Source organism: Tamandua tetradactyla, chromosome 1, assembly GCF_023851605.1.
Source record: "Tamandua tetradactyla isolate mTamTet1 chromosome 1, mTamTet1.pri, whole genome shotgun sequence".
In the NCBI taxonomy this organism is placed as follows: Eukaryota; Metazoa; Chordata; class Mammalia; order Pilosa; family Myrmecophagidae; genus Tamandua; species Tamandua tetradactyla.
Window position 1 is genome coordinate 84,435,310 of NC_135327.1, and position 20,694 is coordinate 84,456,003.

The following is a 20,694-nucleotide window of genomic DNA, read 5'->3' on the forward strand; positions in this document are numbered from 1 at the left end:
ACAAATAGCTACGCTGCCTTTCAGATATCCTGAGAGCAAATTATACTTTGTTATGTTTGTTGAATACAAATAGGAACAGCCGTTTTAATCACTCTGGGAAAATCAAGAAGCTGTTTATTCAAAACACAATGAGAAAAGACTGTGGAATGACAGTTCCAACTCAAGGTAGCTAAAAAAAATCTGTCTGAAAATATCAAAAGCAGTGTAGAAAACAACAAGGAAGAAATACAGACTCTAAAGAAATCCATTTGAGAGAATTATATGCCTAAGTAACATATTTAAAAGTTTCTATTTTTTTCATATTTGCACTGTCTTGTAGTCATCTTCCTTTGCACAACCCATTTCTGAAATTTGATAGGAGTCTTTCAGTTCTTCAACTACCATTGTAAAAAATGCTTGCTTAAGCAGTTTCAAGTAAAATTAGATCTGCAGCCTCACTAACAAAAAAAAATCAATTTCAACCAAAGAGCAGCGTTCTGAATTTGAGCTATTATTTCTCCAGCCACTTGAGGAGTTAAAAATTGCCTCAGACTTTATAACTTGGTGACGGTACTTCTGCTTATCTATTTAAGGAAGTGAAGGCTGAGGTCCAAGGCCTATGAGATGGAAAGTGAGAGGCTGTTGTGTTTTTAGTGAGAGCCACGCTGCTGCACCATAAGGAACTTAAGCACACTATTTCACCACCTGCTTCCTCCTAAATAAGACAATCTCTGAGTTTTTCCCATTTCAAGAGGAGTGTTTCACAGATATGCAGGTGTAGAGTTATCACAATGAGTAGTGAATTCTGATCCTCAAATATGTCCCCCATCTCCTAACTGAAAATCTTGCTTCACAGAAATATCCTGTTGCCCAGGGATTGTGATAACTGGAATTTCTGAGTGCCCTGTGCCATCACAGCCTTCTTGCAACCCTCACCACACGCTCTGTCCTGTTTAATCCACCCGACCCTAAAAGTCAGAGAAGCAGTGTGTAAGAGAGTGGCTAAGGGAGGATGGACAAATCTTTGTATTCAACAGTGCTAGTAACTTCCTCGCTTCCAAGCCTCTGTGTAGTCCAATGAAGCGTAAACAGAGGAAACAAGAATAGGATATTGCTTAAGAAGGCTGTTTTGTTCATTTTAATTTCACATGATTCACACAGAATATGCAAGAATTGCATGAGTGGAATTTCTTTTCTTCCTCAGCACTTTGATAATTTCTTATGTGTAACCGTCAACTTGTCCACTCTTTTCCTCCATTATCTTCTTTTTGTCCATAATACCTCCTGGGCTCTTTTTTTCTACTTTTTTCTCAGTGTTTCTACCTTATTATTATTATTATTATTGTTACAAAAAATCAACTAAATTAAAGAAACTAAAGAAAAAATGAGATATACAGAATTTTCTACTTTTAAAAGTATTTTAGTGTATTCTCTTTCTTTGTATTTATGTTTTGAGAATATAATCACATTTTACTTCAGTTTTCAGACCATATTTTTCACCTGGTGATATATCAAAGTACTTTGCTTTAATAGTTCTGAAGTTTTAAATGACTGCATAACATCCCCATCAAGTGAATGTCTCCCAACACTAGTTGAGCCAATTTTCAAATAACTCAATGACAAACATTTTTGTGAACTGAGTTTTTTTTTTTTTTGCATATTTTGGATTTATTTCCATAAGATAATGTCCTGGAAAAGAGTGGATCATATAATATGAAATTATTTGTCAGTATAGATTCATAATGCCAAATTGCTCTTTAAATTAAGGCTATTAATATAAAGTTGTTTTAAAATATTTTATCCAGATGACATCAGTCAGCCAGCAATCTTTACTCGCTGTTCCTGTCAGCAAAATCCTGAGAAGAGCAAGATAAAAGGGGTGGGTAAATACTTTCCTCATTTCTTGAAACATATACCATGCTTTCAACTCACGGTGAACTCAGCTGACAATCAAAGAAAACTCTTCCTAAAAAGCTGAAGCCATTCTCCTGTTCAAATATTTCCTACTCTTTATATCCAGCTCAACCCCTGGAGAAATAAGTGACCTCTGCCTTGGGGCCCACTATAATGTGTCAACAAGTTAAGATGCCAGGGCCACGGAAAACCTGGAATGGAAAATGATTTTTGGAAACGCTGATTTTCTTTATTAAGGGAAGGACGGGTCATTATGTGGAGAACTGACCACCATCTTTGGTGAGAGAACATCATTATTTCCAAGGTGACTGTGTAATATGAGTTCACCCCAAACTGTAAGACCTTGGTCAAGAATAAGCTATTGAGAAATTAGCCAGACCAATCTATTGAGCCCATCTTTGATCTTCACTTCTATGTACCTCCAGGTTTATATACACTCATTAATAATAGGTAATGTTATTCCAGCAGGATTTGTGGAAAACAATAGCTATCAGGTGCTCAGTCCCCCATGGATTACTGCTACCATGATGGAAATACATACATACATATACATACATTACTTATAGTCCTCCCAAGCTCCCATGACATGGGTGTTACTATTCTAAATGTCCAGTGAAGAAACTGAGGCTCAGAAAAGTTAAACAACCCTCCAGGTTTGCTCAGTTAACAAATGGTAGCCTTAAATGCTCAGCTTCTTAACTCTAAGATCCAAAAGTGTAGTGCCATATCACAGAGCTGCATTCCTCCTGTGGAAAAAAAATGGGCATTCCTTCCCTGACCCACCTTTACTGTCCTTCTGAGGGGAGAATTCTCCTAGACAGTTGGTTCTTGTTTCACCACTGCATTTATTCTTATCTCTAATAACTGAGCTATTTTAAAGGCAATTCCTGCAGAATAAAAGAGAAATAGCAAGAGTCTTGGAGAAATAATTAAAATAGGCGCACTTAATATTTTCAAGAGCCAAAAAGATTTGAAAAGCAGTTCATAAAATTTCAATGTAAGGAAAAGCAAAAACGCATTAAAAATTTACCAAGTTTGATTTGTACTAAGGAGAGGGTCCTGAGTCCTTTTCTTAATTTATTCTCACTTTATGACCCACAATCCTTCACTTCCCTTTTAGAGAATGAAGATAATTATAAAAAACTGTTAATTTTACCAGTCTTGATCCAGACAGCTTGGTATGAGGGGCTGGCATCTCTAAGTGCATGTTGTCCCTTGGGCAGGGAACCCTGGATGAGCAGCTGGGGTGCAGCCATTTTCTGGGTGTGCCGGTCTCTGAGTCATGCATGCTTTACACTGACTCCCTCCACCCGGTTCTTGGTTCATCTTCTAGCCCGTTCCGGGTCTGAAGATTCCCTGAACACTTTCCATCTCCCCTCACTCTGACACTCTTTTCTTTCACTTCGTGGCCCTTACACTCGTTTAAATATACCTCTATAACCAGTTGATGACCCTGGCTCCCCCAAAACTTTCTACTTGCTAGAAGTCCTTGCTGCCAAGCCCCATCCAACCTTCAGATACTGGTTCCAGCCTGGCCAGGATACTCTTTAGAGGCCTTCTTCATCCGTTATTCCTGGTGGTCTCTATTTCCAAGATGTGCTCCTATTTCTCTTCACCCTTACTTCTAAGGTCTTACTTCTAGTGGAATCCCTGGAAAGACTGAAGCTTTAATTTATACTCTTATTCCCTTCTTTTCCAAGGCTTATCCTCACCCTATCCCAAAAGGAGACTGAAGTATTTGCAGCAAAAATCCCCAAGGTGTGTGGGAGGAGGTGCTCCTAATTCTTCCAGGTTCCAATCTAATTCTCAGCTCCGTTCACTTGACTTACTGCCTAGATGTCCTTGAGCTGTGCATTCTAACCAGGGGCAAGGTGGTCTCTAAGACTAGCATTTAGTTCCTTCTTAGAATGGTCCCTCTTAGATATGTATGGAGAAGCGTGAGTTTCAATATTTTTGAGGAAATGGGCTAAGTTGCTAGGAGTATCTTGGTCCTCAATGGGAGAGGGTGAGGACTAGTTTGTAAAGTATTAAACAGAAGATGAGATACATTAACTGCCTCCTTTGAAGAAGGTACTAACCATTAAGGCTGTCTGAAAGAAGAAGTGGTAGCAGGTATCCAAACGTGGATGGAAAACTTCTTGGTGAATTGCTGTAGAGAAAGTTCAGCACTGAATCTGATGGTCAGATGACCAATCTTAAGATTCTAGGATTTGACAGGCATATCTTACTCCATTTCTTAGCTCACTCAGATTTCCACCTTCAACTCAAACAGAACTATCTTGTGATATTTCTGGTAACCAAGCAACCAAAGACATTTCTTTCTGGGCTCTATGTTCACCCTTTAGCTTCTTAAAGTTACCAAACACTTGTACTAGTAGCTTCTCTGGGATCTGGCCACAGAATGTTCCTTAGCCCTGCTCTCTTGTTGAAGGGGCCTTAAAATGGTTTACTTGGGCCTTACAGTTCAAAGACTGACACAAGAGGAAAAGGCATTCACTAGAGGTCTCCAACCCATGGCATTGATTTGTTCTAAATTGTTTTCCTCTGGATGAGGTCTTTCCAGATGACATGCTAGTATTACTCTTAATAGTATGTACTCATTTATTTATAACTACAAATACTGGGTACAGTGAAAATAAAAATTCTTTGCCCTTCCCATGTTTTCTAAGTAGGGAAATTATAATTTTGGTATTTGAATTATCACCAGAAGGAAAAAACTCAAGTGAGCCCCCTGGCTCTGAAATGCCAGAATTTATGCAGATCTGCATGGAAATGTTCACATTTACAAATTGGCTGTGCTCTATACCAGAACATTCCCAGATTACAGGAGGAAATTAAGATCATCCAATGAAACTCCTCATGTGCAAACAGCAAAACCCACTTTTCATGTTTTGATAATGCACTGCACCTCTTCACATGCAACACTTGGCAGGGCTGCCCAAAACAGGAGGCTTTTATGGTATTATAATCTAAGCAAAGGTTTGGGCTTTACAAACTTTGGGGAAGAAAGCATTTGAGCCAATATGGAGACTCTGTATCTTTAAATTCTATGTTGCTGATGTGTATCTCAAGTCCGAGGGATCTTCATCTTCTCTATCACCTGTTTGACCTCAGAAGAGCCAAGATTTACATGGATAGGGCCCTTGTGCCAGTTCATCCCTCATTCCTAACATATGCAGCTCAGAGAAAACATTACAGTCAGCTCCCTTTGCCCACCGGTGACTTTTTCATGATGCTCCATGATGATGTCACTCTCTGTGTCTTAAATAATGGTCATCATCAGCAATGACTCTCAAAGTCATGTCTTTCTCTAAAGCCTTCATTTTATACTGAAGCACTGCTCACTCTCTTTATAGCACTGAATACAATGTACAATTGCACACACAGTTTATTTATATATTTATTGACCAAATTCTTCTAGAAACTAGAATCTTCATGAGGGCAGCAGTCATGACTATTCAGGCCATCACGATTATGATGCTGGGTCCATAGCAAACACTCAGCACATACTGTTTTGAACTCAAGGCTTTTAATGTCTTTCACTTGCTGAAAACCCATTGATGCAGAATTTCAAGATAATTTACCTTTTTAAGTCCAGAAGGAGGGGGGTACTTTGCAAGGCTATGAGACTAAGGGACTAGTTTCCTTGTATATGAATTACCTTTAAACAATTGTGTTCAATTTAATATACATGTGTTTTGCCCAAATGATGTGCAAAGATTGTGTAGAAATGAGTGAAGGACACAAATAAAAAGGAGACACAGTTCTTTACAAGCTTGTAAGTAACACTGCCAAATAGCTAGTGTTCCACAGAAAGAGGCAGGAGCATGTATATAGGAATGCATCAAAGTAGAATATGATGATGTTGTGGGACCATGGTTGTGGCAGGAGAACAAGTGAAACAGGAAGAAGGAGGAATTCAGGAAGGCTTCATAGGAGAGGCTGCTTTTGAATTGGAATTGAAGGATAAAGAGGACTTGACTGGCAAAGAGGGGATGGAGCAAAAAAAGGAGGAGAAAAAAATGTCATGGGAGGGAATAGCATGAGCCACAAAGGAAAGACACCAAGTACTGAAGTTTGTTAATGAACATGTTTTTTTATTAATCTATGAGCATATCAATCAGCAAATGTGAAGCCTCCACACAAACTTGGACGATCTAGTTCTAGTTTTTCAGAGTTGTCTCTAATTCCCCCGGTGGGAGAGGGGAAGTAACAGTAAGGGGAATATCTGTCTCTCTTTTATGAGCTCAGTCTTAGACCATAAGTGTTAGACTAGAGGAGAAGCATAGCATTTCCCTTTCACAGATTAGAAATCAGCTTCTCATTTTTCTTCCCGCTGGTCCTCATCCACACCTTCTTGGCCACATTCTCTACCAATAGTTATTATATGTTTAACAACTGAAACAAGTCTTAACTATAGACTGAGAAATGCATAATTCGGAAGCAGCATCTGTAATCCGATGCACCGATGGTTGGACCTGGCCTTACTCCCTTTTACCATATCCATCATGGGAAACTGAAGCTGTTGGCTGGAGAACATCCCACACACTTCATGTAATAGTGACATGTAATAGTGAGTTAGACCTGAACAAATGCTCATCATATCCTTGGCCTCATGGGAGGCACTTTATACATCTCTAGTCTGTAAAGGAAACCCTCCCCCTTAATATGTAGATACAAAGCATTTGAGTTGAATATTTAGTTAAAAGTTTAACAATCTAATGGCTTTTCTTAGAAGAAAACAGATATAAGTAAATAAGTATAATTTAAACTTCATTCAGAAGTAGAAACTCTTAAAAGGAAAGCATGTAAAATGAAAGCAAGTAGCTTTGTGGTGTACTGTTCTCCTGAGCTAACAGAGCTAATATACTCTGTTAGAATATAGGAGTTACCACTTTGAGTCAATAACAAATGATGCTTTTGTCTACACGTTCCTAAATTTTTTACCATCCTTATTGGAAGGGCTGGTCACAAATAAAACAGTGAAATAGGAAAATTTTTGTCTTTTGAGACTCAATATTTTCCATTCATTACTTACTCTTCTGAACTCTTCGCTATCCTATTCCCTATCAAAACTCATTTTTCCTGTGCCCCAGTTTCTCTCAGCAACATGTCATACATGGCCAGAAAAAAAAAATTCTAACAAATCCTTCAAACTGTAAGTCAGCGTTCACCTCCTCCAAGAATTTTCCATTATTTATCTGAAAAAGAAATGATCTTTTCCTCCCTAACAGCTACTTGCATTACTTTTATGTCACATCATTTCAAGTTTTGATTAGTTATTAATTAAGCTCTTCCCTCCCCTTAATAAAATTTAGTCACCCAGAGCAGAAACTATGTCAAGTTCTATTCAGTTCTCCCCACCGTTCTTAGAAAGTTTGACTGTTATTTAGATGTTTCACTGAAAGAAAATAATGTTGTGGACAGTTGTGCTTACATGCCTACCTGGACTCCAATTCTGCCCCCAAAGCCCATAATTTGCATTTCATGATCTATTTTGTTCTGAAGAAGTTGACGCCCATTTTCAACTTTAAGGATAGAATTACCAGCTTATGTTATGCTGAGAATACATTTCACCACCACCACGACCACCCCCCCACACACACTAATCACAGGCATTGGTTGAGGACGGACAATATGAGCTAAGACGGTCTAACCAGAATGAATTTCAGGACTGTTTTGGGGAAAGCTGGACAAAAGCCAATTTTGTTTTGAATAGTGAAGTATTTATTTTTGAGGCCTAGAAATAGTGCAGTCATTTTACTGCCATAAGAGAAGTCAAAATATTAAACTCATACTCAGTTCATGATATTAATACCATTTGGAGAGAGATGTTTAGGTTATCTGGTATAGGTACTGGTGCTTTAATATGGAAGAAAACATGTTGTCAAGCAACTAACTATCAAGACTTCTAGGTTATTAAAATATTCTACTATAAATCTAATTTAGCGCACCAGAACTTTATGACTGTAAGATGATATAATAACTGTCCTCTACCGATTTACTATTTATGTTACAATGTGAGGAACATCCATTCTACTATTATTCTTAAATTCTCCTAGGACCTTATGGGAAAATACAATCCTTTGGATTCCAAGGTAACTGGGCAGTTCCATTAGCAAAATTGTGGACTATCATTCCTTCAACTACCATGATTTAACATAGGGATGAAAGTGATATAGGACAAAAACATTCTGAGCACTGAGTACCAATTCTGCCACTTATTGGTGTGTAAATCTCTTTACATCAATGTATTAGACCACTCAGCTTTATAGAGGATAATAATATATACATACCCAGGTAAACCCACAGGGCCTTAATACAGTAAAAAGGCATACCACCACAGTGTGTCATCTGAAACTCTGCCATAAAACCTATCTTCTTCTGCTGTATCTCAGAAGAAAATCTAGAAACCCACGTCCAAGAAATAAAAAGGATGACAAAACAAGAAAATAATATAAAAACCATTGGCTTTGCAACCAAACAAAACTATATTTGCTTTGTGATGCTGTTACCTACTTGATCTTAAGCAATTCATTTAACCTCCCAGAGTTCAGTTTCCTCATTTATGTAATGGGGATTATATTAATATTGCAGAACTGCTGTGATGGTAAAATGAGATGACAAACAGATGCCCAGAATAAGAGGTTCTTAATAATGGTAAATGAAATTACGCAGCACGTTCAAATAGAGAAAAAAAGGTTTCAGTCACATTAGTATATAACTGATGGGTATTTTTGCAGAATGAATAGGAGGCTCTTAGCAACAACATTGAAGGCAGTCTATATTTAAGGTGATGAAGCAACTGTACATATTGAAGTTGAGAATTTTCATAGAATAATAAGGCTCAATGCAAGTCAAAGCTGCATTATAACATATGGAACAAAAAAAAATAATGTGAAGACTCTAGACAGCAAAAGAGGAAAATAAATCTGAGCAAGACCAAACAGATATTTCCTGGACACACTGGCTTAAATTTTGATTATTTTATTACCAGTTTATCTATAAAAAAGTATTTTAAATTAGCATCAAAATCCAATGGTATTTCATTTGTATTTATATGTAATAGCATTTAAACTTTGATAATACACAGTTTATCTGTTTCTTAGAGGGCATTATTTGCCTAGCTAGCCACCTCTTCCTGCATTCCCACCTCCTGACATGTGATAGCAGTTCCTATCACTGTAGGAGCAGAATGTTTCTCTGTCCCTTGACTTTAGGTTTTGCCATGTGACTTTCTTTGTCTAAAAGATTAAGGTGAGAGCCATCCCATGCCATTTCTTAGCTTAAGCCTTAAAGCTAAAAATGGAGTTTTCACCCATTCTCCCATGCCTATGCCATTATTATGAAAAGAACATTCCAAGGGGGCTGATGGACACATGGAGCAGGTGAGCCCAGCCACAGTCACGTTCCACACATGGGAGCCAGCCTGGCTGCGATCTGCAGAGCCATCCAGCTGAGCTCAACCAATAAGCAGGGTCTATGAGGATGAACGATTGCCAGTTTATGCCATGGAGTCTAGGGATAACTTTTTCCACAGTGTTTTGTTAGTAGTAGCTTAACCAGATATAATGTTTTTAAGAAATGTCTTATTTTCTCACTCACTGTCTCCATCATGCTTTGCCACCGGAAGGTCAAATACTCTATAGTTTCACGGTAAAATATACTAGGTGTGTTGCTGGTTTTTTGTTTGTTTTTTAAAAAAAGGCTTTTCCTTTGCCTAAAAAAAGAAAGGTTTTTGATTCATGATCTGGGAAGCAGAGTCTTCCTGATCTGAAGAAGCAGAGATAGGTGTGAGGAATGAGTAGAAATCTAATGTCTGTGGATGGCCCAAAAGCAAAATTGTTAAATGGTCAAAGTTGATTGCCATATTATTTTCTTTTTTTTAATTCTTTCATGGCCATTAATAACTGTTTCCAGCCTATCCCCCTCATATACACACTGACTCCCTTAACTGCCAGTACTACCCTACGTATGGCTCATCCTCCCTGCAACAGCATATACCACCTGTTAGGACAAGTGCAAGGTACAAGGAGATTCGATCGGTTATCAGGGGGATCCCAGGTGGGAGCCCAATCACTCTCTTACTGTCCTGGAGCCAGCCAATGTCTCAGTCCCCCAGTGACACCTCCTACCCACTATTCTCCTCAGTACTTCTCTTTATGGTACATCCAATCTCCCTGGGACCTAGATTTTTTTTCATATTTTACCACTAATAAATTAACAGGCAAGAGATGAAGAACATTGTTTCAAAAGAGAATAACAAGGCTCCCAAGAAGGTTAAAGTCCAAACTCCTGAACTGTTATTAAATGAAGGGCATCTATTTTGCATTTTGGGGTATCTGTCATCGATTTACCATACAGAGAAGACTGAGCTGTCAAAAGCTCTGCCACTTCTGGCTGAATTCAATCAAGCTTTGAACCTGCAATTCGAGCAAATCAGTGTACTCTTGTCTTGAATTTAAAACATGTAAAGAATATGATTTTTTTTAAAGGAGGAGTTAACTTTCCTTTAAAGGAAGAAGGAATCTATGACGATAAATTGAAAACACAAGCACAGGAAGTAGATTTGGGAGGCAGTCAAGTCTTTCCATAAATCACACCAGGTAGGTGAACACTTCATCAATCCAAAATTTATCTGGTCTTGGCCCCATGATTTGATTTTTCAAGCATCTTCTCCCTACTTGAACTTCAAGTAGTTCAAAGTAGGTTTGTCTTACTTTGATATAACTGTAGCCGAGATGATGGTCCTGTTGGTAGTTTATTAGAAAAATTCTAGACCTACAACCCTAAAAGCTGCTCAATGTGTCAGCAATATCAACTCACCAAGACCTCACCCACTCAGACATGCTGGATCAGAATCTTGATGGTGAAGTCCAGCAATCTGTGTTTTAACAAGTTCTGCAGGTGATTCTTGGCTACATTAAAATTTGGGAACCACTGAGGTCATCTTGAACAAGTCAGCTCTCTGGCCTTGGCATATCTATTTATAAAATGAAAAAGGTCTATTTGGGTAATCCCAGTAGGTCTTGTAGCTCTGTCATTCTATGATTTTACTCTAAATAATATCAGTCTCTTCCCTGCTTTGATTTTTTATTTTGATTCATGGTGTTTCAGAGTATAAAAGAAGAGTGTGTATGCCAGATCATGTCTCACAGTCACCCTAAAGAACCTAGAACACCATTAGGAACAAGGAAGACACTGAGTATTTGATTAAACAGCTATGGAGTTCTGATGTTCAGGAGAAAAAGAAGATATCCTGCTGTACACATAGGTAAATTGCAATTAAAATTGTATAGGCAGAACAAAAATACCATCCTATTACTAACTCCTTAGCGCTATCCGGAAGTAATGACCATATAGTCACCCCGATTGTGGGCATTAAATACCATTTCCTACTAAAAGGAACCAGAGCTGCCTGCTGGATAAAGATGGGAAGGAGGGAGAGTAATAGATTTAAAAATACATAATAAACAAATCCACAAATGTAATGCTCAGATCTTGTTTGGGTCCCAATCCACCTGGGATGGTTAATTTTATATGGCAACTTGTCTAGGCTATAGCTTCCAGTTGTTTGGTCAAACACTAATCTAGATATTGCTGTAAAGGGATTTTGTAGATGTGATTAACATTCTCAATCAGTTGACTGTGAGTAAAGGAGGTACCCCTCTACGATGTGGGTAGGCCTCACTCAGTCAATTGAAGGTCTTAAGAGAAAAATCTGATGGTTCCCCCAAAAGAAGAAATTCTACCTTGAGACTAACATCAACTCCTGTCTGAGTGTCCAGCCTGCTGGCTTGCCATACAAATTTCAAATTTCCCAGCCCCCACATTTAAACTATAAATCTATATATCCATCCACATTCCAATCTATATATATCCATCTACATTCCCATCTATCTATCTTTCTATCCCATCGAGTCTATTCATCTCAGAACCTGCACTCACTGGAAAAAAAATACGAGGTAATCAGGAATATTGAATCATAATTGGCTATTCGATGATATTAAAATATCATTTTAGGCAAGATAATAGTTGTATAGTTACCTTTTTAAAAGTTTTTTTGACCTTTTAAGTGACAAATATCACTTTTATCTTCTAGTGATAAATACCATATTTATGGCTAAAACAATAGTATGTCTTTGATTTTCTGCAGTTTTATTCGAATTGTTTCAATTATGGGAATAGAGATAGTAAATCAAATCAGAGCAGCCTTGCATCAGGTAAATGTAGCCGGATGATGAATATCTGCAGTGCATTGCTCTTATTGTGCTGTATATTTCAAATTTTTCTATAATAATAGTTTAATCAGAAGTTTGAAAATAAGGAATAAGCAGAAAAACATTTTCCAAAAAAATTAAACAATAGATATACTTCTATTTTATGTTATGAAGACTAAAGTAAGATTAAATACAATGTCTCAAAAGTGATGTCAGTGAGTTCCCTCCAAATTATCAAGCACATTTGGTTTCTCTGCTTGGAGCTCACCATTTTTTTTATCCTCTGCAGAGGGAGCAGCATGAAGAGAGAATCCATGTTGAGAAACAAATGTTAAGAGAATGCATAGCAAAGGCACGCTGGGCCCACAGCAGGCATCCATGACTGTTCACTCAGTGGAGAAGCAAGATGACAAATGCACATACTTTAGTCCCTGGGGTTGTGTTTTTTGAATTTGTTGTCAATGTCCAAATTTCTCTCACACTTAAGAACTTATCACAAGAACACACAACTATGTGATAATATTGTGAGTCAGTGATTGTATAATGTGATTAGACTGTGTGTATGTGGATATTTCTCAATGAAACTATTTTAAAAAAAAAGAAAGAAAGAATTTATCACAGCCTGTTACTTCACTCTCTGATCTTTTACCCTTGGAGGGAAACATGGAATTCAGGACTGCCCTTTCCAGGTGCTTCTTTAACCATGCCTGTATGGCAAGGTAAGATGACCTTCCTATTGATGGTTTTCAAATTAGTGAAAATGAAAACAATAAGCTCTTTTTCATCTTTAAATTTAGTGAACTAAAATATTGTGACATTCTCACATTCTCAGAGGTCAGGGTAGTGCATTTAGACTCGTGTGCAACTGTACAAATTGTGATCTGGCTATATAGAGAGCCATGTGGTAAAAATAAACTCTGTTTAAAAAAAAAACTTAAAACACACACACAAAATATTTTGCCATGCTGGAAAAATGAAGTGACCCTTTTCATTAGAGTGGAATTTTTGTACCACATTCCTAGAAATCAATCTGGTAATCTGTGGCGAATTCACTAATAATAGTCATGCTAATTGGGGCAATAATTCTTCCTCTAGGTATTACTGAAAACAATATCAGGAAAATATACAACATATTTGCATTATATGGAAAGATGATTGTTAACAATAGGTTGAATAAATTATGCTACACCTATATGATCTATTGTGCCATTAAAATTATGCACATAAAGAAATATTCAGCAAACAGAAAATTCTTTTGATAAAGAAGACAATACTATATAAGCATTATGACTATGATCTCTACTATACAATATGAATATATGTATTTATTGAAGGTAAATTGCTTTGGGCAGTTGGATCACAAATGATTTTTATTTCCTTCTTCGTACTTTTTCAATGTTTTTCAAATTTTCTGCAATAGTAATAAAATAATTTTTATAATCATGAAAATATTTTAACTTATTTTTTCTTCTACTATTCCCCACCATGCAAAATTGTTCTATATTTCTGAATTATCTGATGATAGTGACATTGATGACAGATACAAAACAACAGTCTTAGAGATACAGAATAAGCACTATGGCTTGTGCAATTATATATAGTTTTTTCTTAATTGAAAGTATAACAATCACACCTCCATCTCAAAGTCATTCATGAAATAAATGAGACAGTATAGATGAAAGAGCCTTTTTAAGCCTTTAAGTTCAGTTTCCTTCATATCTAAAATGTTCAGAAGGCTTGGGTTAGATACTATATAAGGATATGCATTGTAATTTATAAAGTGTTGCAAAAAAAAAACAGGGTTGCAGCCATCTTTATTACTTATTTGAATGGGAACCTTAAGCAAAGCATTTGGGCTTTGACATCTTGATGTTGATCTAATCCTCTGGTTGGCTCTTATATAATGAAGTTGTTGTTTATGCAAGTAAAGGACCCTGTCAATATCTGGTCATTACCAGCAGATGCCTCCCTGTTCCAGTTACCAGTTTCCTGATGTAACCTGCCTTTTCACAGGAGGGAAATATGACTTTATTGAATTCACTGCTTTTCTCTCAGATGTGATATCATTATTCATTTTCCTAGGTCTTACTAGGAAAGACCTACATTGACAGTTGTAGCTGTCATTACTCCCTAAAAATGGCATTATTAGTTGGAATATCTTTTAATAGCTTTCTTGTTAGTACTTCTATTAAAATGCATCTTCTTGTTACAAAAATAACTTCAAGAAGAGCACCTCTGCTTAATTGGAACAAAGACTGCTGTTGGCCGATTTTTTTGAGAAGCAATTTGTCAGGGGACAGTTTGAAAGAAAGGCTGACAGAATCAGAAACCAGATTCAGAGTTCAGTTCAATGACTAAATTAGTTCCGTACCTGTGTTTGACCGCTTTTCCTTACATGCTTCAGTGTGGTCACTTATAAAATTATCATCTTTAAATTTGCTACACTGATGTGATGGTTTAAATGAACTAATGTCTAAATCCAAATTATCTTAGAGGTCATATATTATCTTAGAGGTCATATACTACAAGATTTGCTTCAATTTAGGAATTTTTTCTTCACTATCCGGCCACTTTCATAGTTAGGAAAACTCAATTATAGTGGAATGCTTAGCACTTGATCTAGATATTATCTATTTGCAATTGAGTAAATTATTTGATCTCTCAAAGCCTAAAGTTTCCTCCTCGACAAAATGGAGACAAAAGGAGTATCTATCTTGTAAGGTTGTTGAGAGTATTTCAGTAATAGTACTAAATGTGTGCAACCATGGTTCTAAGCACTATATTTAAAAACACTTAGAATCATCTTAGCATGCAGTAAATGGTAGATGTTATGACTACAGGAGAAGGTCTGGGACATTCAGAGACTAGCTATCTGCCTCCAGGGTGATTTTTATCATGGGCACAGTCACTGAAGTTAGGCCACTGCTGAGCAATCCCACACAGTTCTGACCACAGCTATGCCAGCTCCACCACCAAGTATTTTAACAGGAAGAAGGTAAAGAGGAGGGAAGAGAAAATTAGAGAAGCACAGGAAAGAAAGAGAGGAAGGAAGAAGGAGTTTAAGAGGTGTGGGGAATCCCAGATAAAGGTAATTTTCAGAGAAGGGAAGCACGGGGAGAACCACCAAGATAAGAAGGGGGTATCTTTTGTTTTCCTTCATCCATGCCCAGATTCTTCACGAGGGTCTATGGACAAACAGGGCAATTTATATGAAAAAACCACAAAACAAAACTATAAAAAAAAGCACTGCTACTAGCTTATAGAGAAACAATGGTGTGACATATGAGGAACATGAGATTTGGTATCAGACACACGTTTTTCTACTTTTATAGTCACTTTTTCATGAAATTCAAGAAGGTAAGAACTGAATCAATTAAAAGACTACTTAGAGGCAGAAAGATTTCCTGGGGTCCTGGCAGGCCCCTCAACCTGCACTGACACAGTGTGAAGCCAGCCCATGCTCTCAATATGGATCCCTGGTTCCAGCTCCAAAGGTAGTAGAATACCCTCATACACATACTGGGGGCATGTATGTCTGGTCCAATCTGTCTAGTGGTGGCCTGAGGGACTTGCTGTCCTAAAACTTTCCTTGTCCATAGAAGGCAACTCAGAGAGGTCTCCTACAGAATGCTGTGGGAGAGTAGTCAAGTTGTGCTGCCTTGGGCAAGGGATTGCCAGCTGTAGGACATACAGTCCCATGTCTCAGACGATGAGAAAACTGTACCCTAGGGAAAAGCGGACATCTGAATTCGAGTCTATGTAAATGGGAGAATTCCTAAGACCAGTCATGTATGTCCAAGATAAGATGCATACACAGAAAGGACCAGGGAGGCCACTAAGCTTTGGTCTGTAGCTATTCTCTAAACTTATTGTATAGATAAGCTCCAAAGGAGAGTACTCAGGTCAATCTTCAGAGACTGGGAAAGGTATTTTCTTTTTAACTTTTTCTTATTTTTACCCCTAGGTCCAGAAAGTCCAGGAAAGCTCTGTTATAAGACTTGCTGGATACTAGCTTAAGGAACAAATGCCTAAAACTAAATTTCTGGTGATAACACATTAAAATTCAAAATGTTCAGGTTTCAATAAAAGATTACAAAATTTATTTAAGGAAACAGGAATCCATGGCTCAGACAAATGAGAAGAATAAAACATTAGAAATCATCAATGGGGAGGACCAGACCTAAGTCGTTCCAGATAAAGACTTTGCTCAAAGAGCTACAGGAAAATATAGACAAAGAGACAAAGTAAATCAGGAAAATAAGAGATGAACCTAAAGAGACTGTCAATAGACAGATGGGAATTATGATAAGGAAACAAACAGAGCTGTTGATCACAGTAACAAATATTAAAAGTTCCCTAGAAGGGTTCAACAATAGATTGGAGCTGGTAGAAGGAAGAATCAGAGAAGCTGAAGATAAGACAATTGAAATCATCCAGTCTGAGGGGAAGAAAGAGGAAAGAAAGAAGATAAGTTAACAGGGCCTAAGGAACTTCTGGGACACCATCAAGCATATTAATATACACATTATGGGAGTACCAGAAGGAGAAAAAAGAAAGGGGTAAAGAGAATATTTAAAGAGATAAAGGCTGAAATCTTCCCAAATTTAATAAAAGAGATGAATATATACACATACAAGATGCTCAAAAAAAAAAAAAAAACCAAACAGACTACACCACACCATGTTAAAATCAAACATTCAAATGCCAAGGATAAAGAATTCTAAAAGCAACAAGATAGAAGCACATGTTATATATAAGGGAGACTAAATAAAATTAAGTGCTGATCTCTCATCAAAGACAAGAACGTAGTGGCAAGATACATATAAAGTGAGGACAGCAATAAATAGCCAAGAAAGAAATCTATGTCAAGAAAACCCATGTTTCAAAAAATGAGGGAGGAACATGTTAATCAAGATGGCAGTGTAAGAGGCTCCATGGTGCTGTGCCCCCTACAGAATCTTTAAACAACTGCCAAAAATTGGCAAAGCAATCATCTGCAAAACTCCATAAAACAGTTAAAGGGTTGCAGTAACTGAACAACTGCTGAATCAGGAAAATGTAATTCTAGAAATTTAGGGGAAGCTTGTGTTACCCTGGCTGGCCTTGCTACCACCCTTTTCCCAGGTTGGTGTGGAGTCAACCTGTACCCCCATTGTGATTTCCCTGAGAGAATAACCCCTACGTGCATAGTGGAGAGCCTGGATGTTGGTGCCAAACTAACATTTTAGTTTGTAGCCTAAAGGACTGAAAGGAATTTTGTCACTGACTTGCCCTTCCAAAACTTGCCCTGCAGGCAAAAATAGCCTGTGGACAACTAAAACAGAGTAAGAAACAAATAAATTGAAGTAGCTTCAGGCAAAGGATTGTTGGATTTAAGTCACAGAATAGAGCTACCAGAATATACCAGTATATCCTCAAAAAAAATACTAGCAAACTGACACCAACAGCACAGTAAAAGAATTATACACCATGATCAAGTGGGATTTATCTCAGGAATGAAAGGTAATAACATAAGAAAAATCAACAAATGTAATACACAACATTAGTAGAACAAGGGGAAAAAATGATCATTTTATTTCGTGCAGAAAAGGCATTTGACTAAAATCAGCACTTTTTCCAGATAAGAATACATAGAAAATCAAGAACAGGAGGAAACTTCCTCAATACAGGAAAGAGCATATATGAAAAATTCACATCACATAATACACAATGGCAAGAGACTGAATTCATTCCCTCCAAAATAAGAACAAGCAAAGATGCCCTACCACTGTTATTCAACACTGTGCTGGAAGTTCTAGCCAGAGCAATTAGGTGAATAATAGAAACAAAAGACATTCAACTAGAAAGGAAGAAGTCAAGTTTTCCCTTTTTGCAGATGACATGGACTTATATATAGAAAAATCTTGAAAAATCCACAACAGAGCTTCCTTAGCTAATAAATTCAGCAAAGTGGCAGGAAACATGATCAACACAAAAAAATCAGTAGCTTTTCCATACACTAATAATGAACATTTTAAAGAGGATATCAAGTGAAAATTTCCATTTACTTTAGCAATTTAAAGAATCAAATATGTAGGCATAAATTTAACCAAAGATGTAAAGGACTTGTACATGGAAAACTATAAAACATCATAAAAACTAATAATAGAGGACCCAAATAAATTGAAGGACATCCCATGTCTATGGATTGGAAGTGAAATGTGGTTAAGATGTCATTTCTACTCAAAGCAACTTATAGATTCAATGCGATCCCATACTGCTTTCTTCGCAGAAATGGAAAAGCCAATTATCAAAAATATATGGAAAAGTAAGAAGTCCCAGATAGCCAAAACCATCTTGAAAAGGATGAAGTTTGAAGACTTGCATTTCATGATTTTGAAACATATTACAAAGCTACAACACTCCAAACATTATGGTACTGGCACAGGACATATAGACCCAATGGATCTAATGGAAGTTCAGAAATAAACTCTCATATCTACGGTCAATTGATTTCTGAGAGGATGCCAAATCCTCTCAATGGGAAAAGAATGGCCTCTTCAACAAGCAGTGCTTGACAAACTGTTTAGCCACATGCAAAAGAATGAAGGCGGAGCCCTCCCTCACACATATACAATGATTATCTCAAAATTGATCAAAGACATAAATATAAGAACCCAACTATAAAACTAGACAAAACCATAGGGAAGCATCTTCAGGACCTTGTGTTAGGCAATGGTTTCTTAGAATATACACCAAAAGCAAAGCAACAAGAGAAAATATAGATAAATGAGACCATCAAAATTAAAAACTTTTGTGGGTCACAGCAAAAAGACAACCGTGAGAATAAGTGAAAATATTTGGAAACCACACATCCAGTGTGGTTTCAATATACAGAATATATAAAGAAATACTACAACTCAACAACAAAAAGACCACCAACACAATTTAAAAATGGGCAAAGGACTTGAGTGGACATTTCTCCAAAGAGGATGTGCAAATGACAAACAAGCACTTGAAAATATGTACGAGTTCGTTAACATTAGGGAAATGCAAATCAAAACTAAATGACATGCTATTTCACACCCACTAGAATGGTTACTATTTTAAAAAGTGGAAAATAGCAAGTGTTAGAGAGGATGTGGAGAAATAGGAACACTTGTTCATTGTAGGTAGTGTAAAATGGTGCAGCCACTGTTCAAAAGTTTGGCTTATCTTCAAATTTTAAGTATAGAATTACCATATGATCTGGCAAGTCCCCCCCTCCTACTATGACCCAAAAGAATTGAAACAAGACGTGAATAGATATTTGTACACTGATATTCACAGCTACATTATTCATGATTGCCAAAAGATGAAGCAACCCATGTCCATCAAAATATGAAGAAACACAGTGTAGTATATACATACAATGGAATATTGTTCAATCTTAAAAAGTAATTAAGTTCTGATCCATGTGACAACATGGATTAACCTTGAAGACATCATATTGAGTATAATAAGCCAGACATAAAAGAACAAATACTGTGTGTGCTCACTGATATGAAATCATTAGAATGAGCAAATTCTTAGATTCAGAAACTAGAATACAGGTTACAAGGGGCTGGTATGGGGGTAGGGAATGGGAAGTTAATGTTTAATTGGCACAGAATTTCTGCTTTGGGTGATGGAAAAAATTTGCTAATGGGTGGTAGTGATGGTAGCACAACACTGTGAATGTAGTTAACACCAACAAATCATATATTTGAATATGGCTTAAAAGGGAAATTTTAGGTTATATATGTCACTAGAATAAATTTTTCCCAATGAACGGTATGCTTGGGAGGGTTCAGATGGGAAAATTTACATTTTATAAATATTTCCACAACAGAAAAACAGAAAAATTTAAGATATAGAGAGAATTAAATGCCGTACATAATTTTGGATGGGGTCTAAAAATGGAGGAGAAACACTTAAAAGGATATTATTGGGACAAAAGAAAAACTGGAATATACTATGTAAACTTTATATCAATGCAAATTTTCTTGAACTTCATAACTGTACTTAAAGTGATTACATAAATGAATAGCCTATGAATATCCTTATTCATGAGAAATGTACATGAAAGTATTATGTGTTCAAGGAGTATAATGTGTACAACCTGCTTCAATTTTTCACACAAAAAATAGATGATAGACAGCTAGATAGGTAGACAGATGACACAATGATACAGCAAAGGTGGTAAAATGTTAAAATTGAGGCCTGGGTCTCTGGAAGATTGAGGGTATTGGAATTCTCTTTATGAGTTTTATATTTTTGCAACTTTCCTGTAATTTTGAAATAATTTCAAAATTAAAAGTCAAAATACCAGAAAAACACTAACAAAGGAAAAAAAGAAATGGATATGTGTATATTGTCATCATAACAAATAGGTCTTAAGCCATGGATAATAAATGCTGTAAAAGAAATAGCTACAAGTGGCTGTGGGAGAAAATGTGGTGACCCCTTATTCTTCCCAGAAATGTTAAGGGAAGAAAAAGATTTTTAAGGGAAAAAGGAAGTAAAAATTTGATTGATATTTGTTGAGCAGCTGCTTATTCTTGCCCCTAACCTCAGGTGTTTA

The 20,694-nt window shown here is 36.8% G+C and overlaps 1 protein-coding gene across 2 annotated transcripts in view; it reads right to left on the reverse strand.

Annotated features, from left to right (window-relative positions):
* Positions 1-20,694, reverse strand: part of LOC143685046 (putative G-protein coupled receptor 141) — a 61,348-nt gene that overhangs the window by 18,422 nt on the left and 22,232 nt on the right. The window lies entirely within an intron of this gene.